Source organism: Budorcas taxicolor, chromosome 10 (assembly GCF_023091745.1).
Source record: "Budorcas taxicolor isolate Tak-1 chromosome 10, Takin1.1, whole genome shotgun sequence".
Lineage (NCBI taxonomy): Eukaryota > Metazoa > Chordata > Mammalia > Artiodactyla > Bovidae > Budorcas > Budorcas taxicolor.
Genome location: NC_068919.1, coordinates 46,001,036 through 46,015,211, shown reverse-complemented (window position 1 = coordinate 46,015,211; position 14,176 = coordinate 46,001,036). Strand labels below are relative to the sequence as shown.

The following is a 14,176-nucleotide window of genomic DNA, read 5'->3' as shown; positions in this document are numbered from 1 at the left end:
AATTGCTGATTGCAGCCAGCCTTTATTGAACGACTGCTGTGTACTGGAGACATACCCACCAATGTGCTCTTTCATGCTCTGAGACATTTCTCCAGTAATTGCTGATTGTAGCCAGCCTGTATTGAGGGATTGCTGTGTACTGAGATGTAACCACCAACGTGCTCATTCGTGCTCTGAGACAGTCCTGTCCAGTACTTGCTGGTTGCAGCCAGCCTGTATTGAGGGATTGCTGTGTACCTGAGACGTAACCACCAACGTGCTCATTCGTGCTCTGAGACAGTCCTGTCCCGTGTCACCACGTCCTCCTCGTCAAAACCAGACCCGCTCCTCTGCCCACTCTATGCGGAGACCTGAAGTTGCCCTCTTCTGCTCAGTGTTCTCACCTCTTCCTGGCTCAGTTTCAAATTCCTGGGAGATTAATCTCAATGGCTGAGTTTGGCCAGATATTGACTTTGAGGTGGAAGAGGGACACAGTCACCTGGGTCTGGGGGTGGGTGGAAGAGGGACACAGTCACCTGGGTCTGGGGGTGGGTGGATGGTGACAGGTGCTCTTCCTATGGGATGGGGCCTTGCCTCATTCAACCAGTGTTACTGTAGAAATACTTTGCAAGTTGAATTTGAATTTATGTTGTTTTAAAAAGCTTTATTTTAAAATAAACTTACAGAAAAGTTGCCAGAATACAAAGAACTCCTATATAGTCTAAACTTAATTCATCAATTATGACTATTTTGCCTCATTTGCTTTATCGTTCCATATTGATGCCTATTATTTTTTTTGAACCATTTGAAGTTACACACGTCATGCCACTTGACCCCTAAATAGCTTCTGCATGTCTTTCCTAAGAACAAAGACATTCCTCTTTGTAACTATAGTTTAGTTAGTAAAACAGGACATATATAACATTTTCCCCAATCTGCATATCTTTTTCTTTAAAAAAAAAATCGTTCTCAAATTAATTTTCATTGAAATATAGTTGCTTTATAATGAGGACATATAACATTGACGTACTGTTGTTGGATATGCAGTTCATGCCCCAATTTTGCTACTTATGACAATAACTCTTCCCCTGACCTAGGATTCAGTCCAGGATCATGCTGATTGTATTCAGTTGTCACATATCTGTCATCCTTTTAGTTAGGAACAGTCCCTCCGCCTTTGTGTGTGCCTCTATGTGTGTGTGTGTGTGTGTGTGTGTGTGTGTTTGATGACACTGACTTACACTCTTAAAAAACGTCAGTTACTTCTAGCAATTTGGATTTGTATGATAATTCCTCGCTAGGAGATTGCTCACGATTGGATGTGTTACTGTCAGGAATGCCACATAAATGATGCTTTGAATCTTTCTCAGTACATCACGTCGGAAAGCACAAGATGTCTTTCTGTCCTACACTAATCTTAGCCGCGACCCTTTGGTTAATATTGAGCTTGGGTCATTTAATCTATGTTTCCCAGAGGAGGTGAGCATGTAAAGAAGACCACGCCCTCCTTTAAAGGGCAGTCTGATTTGCAAGTGCTCTTTGTACTTGGGACTTGCCTGAAGTGGGCACTGTTGTTCTCTGCAGGGTCTGCTCCTGAATGCAGGTGAAAAGGCTGATGTCCTCAGAACCCACATACAGGAAAAACTTGCCTGAGGCAGGAACAGAGCATCCTCTCTGCCCTGCGGCAAGAGTAAATCCTGGAGACAGAGGTACAAAGCCTTGTGAACCCTGAGTTCCCTTTGACTCCATCTGACTGTCCGGCCTGTCTCCAAATTACGTAGGAGTGGAAAGGATCGATGAGGATGTAGAAATCTCTTGTTTACATGTGTTTGCCAAACGCAGAAGAGGATGATCCAGGCTGCTGCCGCTGCATTCTTCTTTTGATGATCTCTTCGGACGTGGATTCTGACATTGAGCTGCTTGGGTCTGGTTAGCTTGCATGGTGTTGAATGTCAGGTGTGTAAGCTCCTGGACTGATCATGGGACTCCTAAGACCTAGGATGGTTGCTCCCAGCCCATTAAGCAATCATGGGATTCCTTGTAGATGTGACTCAAGACTCAGGAGACTGCCACGTGGGAAAGATGTGCTGTTTAGAGCTCTGGGCATTTCAGTTTGTGGCCAGCATTACCTTTTTTTTAAAAAAAAAAAAAACAACCAACATTTATTTGGTTGCATTGGGTCTTAGTTGTAGCACATGGGATCCTAGTTGCCCAACCAGGGTTCAAACCTGTGTCCCCTGCATTGGACAAAGGATTCTTAACCACTGGACCATCGGGGAAGTCCTTGGCAATATTACCTTGATTAAAACTTCTTCTGCTTCAAACTTCTTCCGTTTTATGTGCTGTTTCCTGACACCGCATATTTGATCTTGCTGACCCCTAGAGCTCTTGATCCCACTTTTTATTAAGAAGCAAACAACATAACAACATGCAGTCTAGGGTCAATAAAATAAGATACAAAATAAGATAAAAACAGGGGGAAAAGTACTTTTAAAAGTGAAATATAGTCAGTCAGTTCAGTCGCTCAGTCGTGTCCGACTCTTTCGACCCCATGAACCACAGTACACCAGGCCTCCCTGTCCATCACCAACTCCCAGAGTTTACCTAAACTCATGTCCATTGAGTCAGTGGTGCCATCCAACCATCTCATTCTCTGTCGTCCCCTTCTCCTCCCGCCTTCAATCTTTCCTAACATCAGGGTCTTTTCAAATGAGTCAACTCTTCACATCAGGTGGCCAAAATATTGGAGCTTCAGCTTCAACATCAGTCCTTCCAATGAACACCCAGGACTGATTTCCTTTAGAATGGACTGGTTGTATCTCCTTGCAGTCCAAGGGACTCTCAAGAGTCTTCTCCAACACCACAGTTCAAAAACATCAATTCTTCGATGCTCAGCTTTCTTTATAATCCAATTCTCACATCCATACATGACCACAGGAAAAAGCATAGCCTTGACTAGACAGACCTTAGTCAGCAAAGTAATGTTTCTGCTTTTTAACATGCCATCTAGATTGGTCATAACTTTCCTTCCAAGGAGTAAGCGTCTTTTAATTTCATGGCTGCAGTCAACATCTGCTGTGATTTTGGAGCCCCCCAAAATAAAGTCTGATCCTGTTTCCACTGTTTCCCCATCTATTTCCCATGAAGTGATGGGAACAGATGCCATGATCTTAGTTTTCTGAATGCTGAGCTTTAAGCCAACTTTTTCACTCTCCTCTTTCACTTTCATTAAGAGGCTTTTTAGTTCCTCTTCACTTTCTGCCATAAGGGTGGTGTCATCTGCATATCTGAGGTTATTGATATTTCTCCTGGCAATCTTGATTCCAGCTTGTGCTTCTTCCAGCCCAGCGTTTCTCATGATGTACTCTGCATAGAAGTTAAATAAGCAAAGTGACAATATACAGCCTTGGTCTACTCCTTTTCTTATTTGGAACCAGTCTGTTGTTCCCTATTCAGTTCTTACTGTTGCTTCCTGACCTGCATAGAGGTTTCAGAAATACTCATGAGCAACAGTACATCTTGACTATTCTACACAGTATCCTACTAAATATTGGAGAGGGGGAACATATAAAGGAGTATGACATAACCCCTGACCTCAAGGATGTTGCCCTTTTCAAAAAGGGACTGTTATAAAGATTAAACTGATTTATGAATTCATTTTTTTCTTAAATAGTGTTTTGATTTGTTCCAGGCAGTTGTAGTGCCTTAACTTATTTGTGGGGTTATCACTGCATGACTTAGAGCACATCTGTCCATGTCATCAGAAGAATTGTGATGGCAGACCTTCACTACATCCCAGAGACAGATGCTTGGAAAAATAAATATGCCTGGCCATATATTCCCAGGCTATATATTCAGGCTGTGCTTAGACCTGAATTTGAGTAAAAATTATGGACAGCCTTAGGGCAACTAGATTTGGAGACAGTCCATCTTTCCTGCTGCTGCTGCTAAGTCACTTCAGTCGTGTCCGACTCTGTGCGACCCCACAGACGGCAGCCCACCAGCCTCCCCTGTCCCTGGGGTTCTCCAGGCAAGAATACTGGAGTGGGTTGCCATTTCCTCCTCCAGTGCATGCATGCATGCTAAATCACTTCAGTCTTGTCCGACTCTGTGCGACCCTATGGACAGCAACCCACCAGGTTTCCCTGTCCACAGGATTTTCTAGGCAAGAATACTGGAGTGGGCTGCTGTTTGTCCATCTTTCCTAGAAGAATGTTAATAATTTAATTCCTTGTCTTGTGTCTTGGTATCAGCAAAAGCTTCTCTGAGTTGTTAATATGTTCTTAAGTTTTAAAGACACTGATAGAGCATCATTAGATTTTCTGCCTATGGTATTTTTGTATGAGGAAGGGGCTTTGGCCAAGTAAGCATCACTTTCTTTTTACAGGATCCTCTTTATCTAATATAGAAATGCTGGATAAATGTGATCTGGTGGTGGTTGTGCTGGGGAGTAGGTGTTGGGGAAGGTGTGGGTAGGGAAGGTGAGGTTGATGGATGCAAACAAAGATGTCCAGAAAATGTGAAGAATAAGGTTTTGAGAAGAGCTAGGATAGATGAAAAGTAATGCACTGAAGGGACTTCCCTGGGGGTCCAGTGGTTAAGACTTCATCTTCCAGGTCAGGGGATGTGAGTTTGATCTCTGGTTGGGAAGCTAAGATCCCACATGCCTCACAGCCAAAACACCCAAACATAAAACAAGCAACATTGTAACAAATTTAATACTTTTAAAATGGCCCACATCAGAAAGATCTTAAAAAAAAACAAACAAAAAAAACCCACCCGCTGAGAATGTAGTGGTGGTTCATTTATTTTGGGATCTTCCAGGAAGGAGGAATTCAGGATTAGCAAGTTTTAGCTAAGTGATTGCGCTTTCCTTCAATTACAGGTGAGATTACTGTGTTTTTTAGCAAATGTCTGAAGTATCTTGTATGCTTTCCCACTTAAAAAGGAGTAGCTGAGTATCACAGTTTTACCTCTTCCCCCTCTGTGACTCAGGATGCTGTGCTGACTTCAAAACCCCCCAGACTGATGAGAGCCCTCCGGTTGTTCCCCTCTCTCTGATGTGTTGTATCTCATTTGGCCATCTGCCTCAGGAACCCCATGTGGGATGTTAGTTCCTGGACCAGGGGCAGAACACGCATCCCCGACATTGGCAGGCAGATTTGTAACCCCTGGACTACCAGAGTAAGTGCCCTATGGTGGAATTCATGTAATCACAGGGAACATGGCCACTTTTGAGTCTCTTGGGAGGTGATTTGAGGTGGTGCTTTGGAAAGAGTGCGCTAGCCGAGGATGATGCTCTGGCCGCCTTCTCACTGTGTGACACTGGAGCACTCGGAGTGTTTGTGTGCCTTCCTGTTGGGGTGGAAGAACGATTGAAAGTCTGAGTTTGCCTTGTGTTCCTTTCTGCCTCCTTTGGGACGCTGGGTTAGGATGTGTGTAGTTTGTAGCTGGAGGGTCCAGTTCATGCGTGTAAACCATGATGTGGGAAGTCTGGTCTCTGAACTGCTGTTGGCCAGCTACAGCACTGGTAACTCAACAGAAAACTTTCATCTGAGAATCTTCAATTGGGTCAGAGGGCAGAGCCATACTGCCCGACATGGGGCACCCAGATCTGGGTTCAAATGTTGCCTCACCATCTAATGGCTGCATGAGTGCAGGCCAGTTAGAGAGCTCCTGAATTGCAGTTTCCTCACCTGTGAAATGCTGGTAACCCATCCACCTGGTAGGGTTGCTGTGAGAAGGGGACTAAGCAAGATAATGCAGGTGAAGCCTCCATCCCCATGTCTGGCTCATAATACTTGTGTAGCAAGTAACTGTCTTCCCATCTACCCTTGGCTTTTTTATTTTTTAACAAGTATAGGATGAATTTGAGCATGCTATTGTCCAGAGTGAATCTGTTCTAAGCTTGCCTTACCAAAAGTTCTCCCAAATCTACCCACCCTCACCCCCTTTACTCTGCCACATTGTAAGGCCCATCACCGGGTGGCTAAATCAAACATCTAAGTAAACAGCACGGAAGCTGCTTGTCTGCAAGAAGGGAGGATCCTGGTGAGGAAGGTGGTTTTCGGATCTGCCTGAATTAGGTGTGCAGCTGCCCTCTGTTGGGGTGATAACTGGGATTCCTTTATTTCCAGGAAGACAAATGGTAGGAGGCCAAGGGACAGCAGAGCGGCCAATAGGTGTCACATGCATTTTGATCCTCAGTGTTTGTAGCTAGCATCTTCAATTATCTCAAAGGCCCTGAGACCCCCTGTGTCTGTGTGTTCCCTCATAGTTGGGGTGGGCATGGCCGGGGCGGGGTGCCTCAGCCCTGGAGCCTTCACTAAGGGCTGATTCTCCCTAGGGCTGAGGTCCTGAGCTCTTGGCAAAATTAAATTACAGTCTCTGCTTATGGCTGGACCTCAGCTGGCAGGGTCTTCGGGGTTTTAAACAAAAGCATGCGCCTCTCCAGAAGTAGATTAGGGAGATGTCCATTCAAGCAGGGGATTTGGATGTGTTAATTCTCAGAGCAGGTATCTGATTGCAAAAGGGACTGTGCGACCTTATTTAGAAAAAAGGTTGCACTTTGTTAACCTTTATTCCCTTAAGAAGGAAAAATCATTACATGGCAGAGGTTCAGGCCCCATAGGAGATTTTCTGGGTGATTCTCCATTTTAAGAGTCATGCTTCCACAGATGGGATAAATTGTCAGGAACCTCTGACTGTCCCCACGGTGTATTTTTTTGGTTGAAGGGGAAAAAATCTTTATTTCTTTCCTATCCTAGGCTTTTGTCCCTTCCTTCCTAGTCCTAGCAGATAAGGATAAAAAAAAAAATTTTTTTTAAAGAAGAGGAAAAAAGACATACATTTAAAAAGACATTGCCCTGCCTCCTCCCGCATCTCACCTCCACTCCCCAGCCCCCCTCCATGCTTATTGAATACCAGTAAGTGGTAGTCGATTCCCAGCAGACTCGGTGCAAGACAGCTGTGCAAGTGATGGACCCCTGACAGCCAGGCAGTTTGGTTCCTCCCCTGAGCCTGCGTCACATGCCACCCCATCCTGCTGCCTTTCCCAGCCACTCCACCCCCAGCTGAGCCCTCCTCCCTCTCTGTTCCTGTAAGGCTGTTGACATCTGTTTGCAAGAACGCAACATGGGCTAAAGCAGAGCAAGTGACATGGAATCGGAAGACCTGAGTCCTGACGCAGGCCTCCCCACCTCTTAGCTGCCACTCTGAGCCAGAACCTCCTTCACTGCACTTGCTGTTAGACTGTGCTGTCTGGTCTTCGAGCTAGAAAATGGAGGTCCTGGAGGACAGGATGTTGTTCATCCTGTTATTTCCAGTTATTTATCCAGTTATTAATTTCTTTATACAGTTACCTTCTTAGGACTTGAGATAGAAAGATGAACATTCTGTGTGTGGCACGTGGTAGGAATTGCAAGCTGCTGCTTCCCCACCCCCCCTTTTTTCACTTGAGTGATGTGATCCATGTATAGTTGAGGGAGCTTTGGATCTTTCTCCCCAGAGCATTAAATAGAGAGGAGGAGGACATGGCCTTGCCTATTGACCCTGACTACAATACCTAGTGAAAGTGAAGTTGCTCAGTCATGTCCAACTGTTTTTGACCCCATGAGCTGTAGCCTACTAGGCTCCTTTGTCCATGGGATTTTCCAGGCAAGAGTACTGGAGTGGGTTGCCATTTCCTTCTCCAGGGGATCTTCCCAACCCAGGGATCGAACCTGGGTCTCCTGGGCTGCAGACAGATGCTTTACCGTCTGAGTCACCAGGGAACCCCACCTAGACAGCATATTAAAAAGCAGAGACATTACTTTGCCAACAAAGGTCCATCTAATCAAAGCTGTGGTTTTCCCAGTAGTCATGTATGGATGTGAGAGTTGGACTATAAAGAAAGCTGAGCGCTGAAGAATTGATGCTTTCAAAGTGTGGTGCTGGAGAAGACTCTTGAGAGTCCCTTGGACGGCAAGAAGATCCAACCAGTCAATCCTAAAGGAAATCAGTCCTGGGTGTTCATTGGAAGGACTGATGTTGAAGCTGAAACTCCAATACTTTGGCCACCTGATGCGAAGAACTGACTCATTTGAAAAGACCATGATGCTGGGAAAGACTGAAGGCAGGAGGAGAAGGGGACGGCAGAGGATGAGATGGTTGGATGGCATCACCGACTCAATGGACATGAGTTTGAGTAAACTCCAGGATTTGGTGATGGACAGGGAGGCCTGGTGTGCTGCAGTCCAGGGTGTCACAAAGAGTCAGTCATGATTGAGAGACTGAACTGACAACACTTAAAAAAAAAAATTGGATGAAGAATTCTTTAAATTCTATAGTGCTTTACAGTTTTCAAAAGTTTCACATACATGACTTCATATAATCCCACAATAATCCTTTTTTCTCCCTACCTCTATATTGTACCCCCCACACCCCCTACTGGTAACTACTAGTTTGTCTCTATGTCTGTGAATCTGCTAGGTTTTTTTTTATTCTCTAGTTTGTTATGGTTTTTAGATTCCACATATAAGTGATATTATAAATACTTTTTCTGCCTGACTAATTTCATTAGCATAATACCCTACAAGTGCATCCATGTTGCTGCATATGGAGAAATTTCTGTTTATGACTGAGTAGTATTCCATTGTGTATATACAGCACGTCTTTAAAGACTACATATATAGATTATTTTTCAGGCTCTTTTCCGTTATGATGTATCGCAGATAGTCAGCGTAGTTCTCTGTGCTATACAGTACAGCCTTGTTGTTCATTCATCCCATAGAAAGTATTTGCATCTGCCAATCCGAAGCTCCCAACCCACTCCTGCCCCACTGAGCAACCAGGATTCTGTTCTCTACGTTTGTGAATCTCGTTCTGTTTTGTACATGGGTTCGTTGGTGTCATATTTTAGATTCCACGTAGGAGTGAGCTCATATGGTATTTATCTTTCTCTGTTATGACTTACTTCACTTGGCATAATAATCTGTGGTTGCTGCATAATAATCCATGTTGCTGCAGATGGCATCATTTCAGATGGCTTTTTCACGGCTGAGGTAGATTCCATTGTTCATATGTACCATATCTTCTTTATCCAGTTATATGGTGATGGACTTTTAGGTTGCTTGCACATCTCAGCTATCGTGACTAGTACTGCTATGAACATCTTCATCCTAGTTGAAGATTTTCCAATTTTCCTGCCCTCTGCCAGGGTAAGCAGGGGTGAGAAGGGGATTATAGCTTACAACTTTTAATGAGATGGATAGAAATTGGGAGCAAGAGGCTGAATACATGGAACAGAAATGTCTCCTTAGATGGAAAGTGGACATACAGGAATATGAAATACTCGTGTTTCAAATGGACCCGGGTCTATCACCTGTTCTACTGGAGAACTATTACCTTTACTACTGGTAAACTATTACCTTCCCTTTTTTCCAGAAGTGATTTTGTGCATGAAAGCCTTGAAAGACTACATTCCACTCAGTCCCTTTTGTACTTTGTAGTGAGGGTATGTGTGGCTGAAGAGCCCTTTCAAGACTGGAGCCTGGAGGCATTGGGCTGGTTAATTGCATGTTTGTCTTTTGGCTTCTTTCCAGTCTTTCATCATGGATGACCCCTTATCTATAATTTTTAGGCCAAAAAAAAAAAAAAAAAGTCCTTTTCCTCTTTGGTGTGTTTTATGAAGCTAAAGAGATGATAATGATCTAAGCACTAGCTTTGGAAAGCAGTTACAGTGGATGTAAAGGGTCAAGATAGATTCTACCACAGGTATCAGGCTATGGAGGTTGTGATTCTAGGCATCACCATGGTTGAGTTGATCAGCCTGGCCAGGTTAGCTGGGCTTCCTCTTTCTTACTCATTATCTCCATGGATGTCTTCTACAGCTCCTGGCATTTTCTGTGTACAGAAAAGACCTGACCTGTTTCCTGGGGTGAGGTATACAAAAAGTCTATGTGACTGTGATTTCAGAAGTCTGGCTGCACTTGAGAACCACTTTAAAGCTTAGAGAGAAATTACAGGGAACCTCATCTCCTAAGATTCTGGCTCGTTAGGTTTCAGATGAGGACTGGAATTTGTCTCGTTTATGAGCCCCCTCTGTAGATGTCTAGGATGCTCAGTCAGAACTGACCTTTCTCATCCTCATCACTCAGAGTGGGCCATGGGCCCAGCCCTGTCTGCGTCACCCGGGAGCTTATTAGAAATGCAGACTGTCAGGCTCCACCGCAGCTTCCAGCTTGTGTGTGTGCACGTTAAGCTTTGAGAAGCTCTGCTCCCATGTGGTTGTGTTGTGTGATCACTGCTTGATTGTTCCCTGGCAGTGGAATATTGATTCTATACGTTTATGTATTTAGTCGACTAATGCCTTTCCTCCTAAGGATGGGGCTGTGATTTGCATATGTCTAATTCTTTTAAATTATGTGAATCACCTCTATGGATTGTGACTAATGTCTAGTTGTTTTTCCTGTTATTGTTGAGTACACACATGCTCATTAATGTTTCATTTAAATATACTTGTAAAATGCACAATGTTCTGTAGCCAAATAAGAAGGATTCTCTGCTATCTGTTCATTATTCCTGCCTGTGCTCCCTGTGATGTGAAGCAGCCTTTGACTCTGTCTCCTCTCACATGGAGGTGATTTGCTCTTCCTTTGGGCTGTGATTTTTTTCTCTAGTGTCTGACTGTTACCGCACTTCCTCAGTGTGTTGGAATTTTGGTTTTCAAAAATGAGGCACTAGTTTTCATGGCTGCAACCCCCATGTCTAGGGCATACCTGGGATTCATTGAAAGTTCTTTGGGGGAGTACATGAATGAGTGTTTATTGAGCACGGAGGACTTCTGGTATTTCTTCTGTTTGTGGATGGTATCTCTGCACTTGTGTTTTTTTCTCTTTCTTCTTTCCCAACATATCTGGGCATCAAGAGTGAGGGTTACTTTGGTTTCTATTGGAGATCATAGTACTTGATTCTAAGAAGATTAAACCTATGGAGGTGAAACAAAATTAGGCTAAATGGCTGGATCTTTAATTGGGTTGTTAGGATGGCTGTTTAGAATGAGTCACTCACAGCCTATTAGTATTTTTCTCAGCTCCTTCTGGAAGTGCCCTCCTATGAATCAATGGCTCTTGCATCCTTAGATGGGAAGAAGCTTGTTTCTAGGTCTAGCCTTATCTTTGGGTTGATGACTTTAAAATGATTTCACAAAGTTCTGTCCTTAAGTTGCAGTCACCCAGTGACCTTAAGCAGCCATAGGTCACTCAAAAACCTTATCACAAGGTGATTTTTTTGTTCTTCCCGAGAATGGTTTTATGTCAGAGACCCCATAGTCAGCTTAATATAACCATAAGCTACTAAGTTGAGAAGGCATATTAATGTTGAAAATAAAAAGAAAAAAGAAATGCGTTCCAGTATCCATATGATTTATTCTTTTGGTAATGGGCCATGTGAGAAGACTCTGACAGTCTGAGAACACTCTGTATTCTACATCACCTGGTCCCTGTTTGCTGATGCCCAAGTCCTGATGGCTTTTCAACTGCTGTGTTGAAACTAAGACCATCCCCAGCTTTGTGTCTTAATTGAGAAATTAAGTCTGGAATTGTATACCTCTTATAAATGTAAGTCAGAATTAGATTTTAAAGTAAATGCTTTGGCTCTTCTATCTAACCTGAACTTGCTTTTCTTAATATCTCTCATGTAGGTTTATGGTTTTGTTTGCACTTTTTCGGCACAATGGAGCAAGCCCTAGCTAGCATCATTCACTGACCTGTGAGATTATGTTAAAAAGACTGTCTTTGAGGTCATTAAAAGGCTGATAGGCTATTTATTTTTTATACCATCAGTAACTACTTGAAATTTCTTACAAGCTTGTGCACAAACCCTACATGGTTGAGGTGACAGGAAGGCCTTTGGCTTTCCAAGGAGCTGGGGTGATACGAAGCAGTCATACAGTGCAGTAAAGTTACTATGAAGGGTTAACTATTGAATGTGAGAACAAAACACTGTCTCTACCCTTCTTTTATCCAGCTTCATTGTGGGATGAGGTGTATTTCACACTGTGTGAACTTTTCATTCAGAGAATAGGTTCTTACCCTTGAAAGCTCTTGAACTTAATTCATTTAAAACCCTTTGGAAATCTGTCTAAACAGTTCTTCTGCTTCTTTGTTTCAAGCATGTGCTACAACAACGTGTTTCCTGATAATTCAGAATTGTTGTCATTTTATAACTCCTGTGGTGCACGAGTGAGTGATTTGAGTGGAACTGTAGAATCCTACAAAGTAGGTCCTCAAACCTTCTGTGCAGTTTTAGTGCTGAGTCTTTGAGTCTTTCAAGCTCCCTCCTGGTTAGCGGTCAGTTCCCCCACTGTCACTGTGCCTGTCGTTTCTTGACGTCTTAGTGGCTACTTACTCTCTGGCAGAAGGGCCACTTGGCAAGCTTGTTGGAATTAAACATACACAGTGGTCAACAATTTTCAGTTCAGGTTAGAGAGACTTGCTTTCATTTGAAAGTGTGTTGAGGGGACTTCGCTGGTGGTCCAGTGGCTAAGACTCTGTACTTCTAATGCTGCAATGCAGAGGATCTGGGTTTGATCCCTAATTGGGGAACTAGATCCCACATGCTGCAGCTAAGAGTTCTCAGGCCCTAACTAAAGATCTCACATGCCACAATGGAGATCGAAGATCCCATGTGCTACAACTAAGATCCAGTGCAGCCAAGTAAATATTTTTTAAAAAGAAACAAAGTGCACTAAGCTATTGGACAATGCCTTCATCTGCCTGAAGAGTTTTTTTTTTTTTTTTTTTTTTTTAAATATGCTTCTGGGCTGGTGGCTGTATCCTGGAGAGCCGAGATAGCCGCAAGTCTGACCTATGTCTGAGTATACTTCACAGGAATACAAGGTGCATCCTGATGTCAAATGACCCCCAACACCTGGTGAAATCTTTTCCGCAGAACTTATACTTTCTAGGAGATTTTTTTCTCCTAAAGTTCAGTTCTTTTATTGGATAAATATTCATTACTGATCCATTACGTTTTAGGAAGAGTAGGGAAAAGTTGGTGGAAGAGATGAAAAATTGTTAAGAGAAATTTGGCAAAACCATTCAAGGAGTTAATAGGCTCTGAGGCGAGCTGTTTAGGGGTTACTGTTAAACAGAAAAGAAATGCATTGATGGAATATAGTGGAGTCTTAAGTCATTGATGATGATATGACCAGTGAAAGAGAAGATGGGATCTTTGCTCTAGTACCTATTAAGACAGAATTACAGACATGCCATGCTAACTTCATGGAAGATTCTAGGAATAACTTGATGACAGTTTTTCCCCCCGGGTCTGCATTTGTATTTGCAGTCTGATCTTTCTCCTCTCAGACATTATTTTTACTTAAAAACTTGAATAGAGAAATGGCCTGAATATGACTTGAAACAAGGCTTCCTTTAAGCAAACATATTTTGAAATTGAGAGAAAGGTGGTTGAAAAGTTTAAATAGTTTGCTAAACTTTGTCATTCCTTAAACATTCTTTCCTCACATTGTTTCAAAATTGCAATTTTGGTGAAAGTTAGAAAAATGAATGTCCAAATGGGTGGTAACCATTCGTGTTTTTTTTCATGTTTAAAGTGTGTGTAGTAGGACTTCCTGGCCAACATGGTGCCACATACCACACTGGGAAACCAAATATTCATTGTCTGTCTTTTGCTCATTATATAGGGAGGTGCATTGTGGCTGGCCTCTGTATCATAAAACAAGAGGGCACCTTTGTTGTGGATTAAATGGGGATTCAGTTGGGCAAGGGCAGTCTGACTTGCCTTTTTGTTGTTGCTGTTTTAAATTTATTTGACCACATTAGATCCTTGTTGCGAAATGCAGGGTCTGTAGCACATGCGATCTAGTTCCCTGACCAGGGATCGAACCTAGACCCCCTGCATTGGGAGTGCAGAGTCTTAACCACTGGACCACAGGGGAAGTCCCTGACTTGCCTTTGTATTCATGGTGCCAAAACACAGCCAGGCTCACAGAAGGCAAACCTAAAACAAGGCAAGGGGAAAAAGATTATGTTTAACAAAGCATTCTTAGAAATGGCTGAGAAAGACCTGGAATTTCTGCTGTGGCCATCAGAAGCTCTACCAGTTCTTACTTGGAGTTGAACATAATGTAACATTCCTTCTTGAGGGAGCACTATTGGGAAAGGAATTTTTGCTTCATTTGAGTAACTTTGTCTTG

General features: G+C 43.1%; 1 protein-coding gene and 1 non-coding gene across 3 annotated transcripts in view; one reads left to right on the top strand and one right to left on the bottom strand.

Annotated features, from left to right (window-relative positions):
- TLN2 (talin 2) overlaps nt 1-14,176 on the top strand; it is a 499,959-nt gene that overhangs the window by 102,105 nt on the left and 383,678 nt on the right. The window lies entirely within an intron of this gene.
- Nucleotides 13,845-13,918, bottom strand: TRNAG-CCC (transfer RNA glycine (anticodon CCC)). Its single transcript has one exon. It is a non-coding gene; the product is annotated as a tRNA-Gly (tRNA).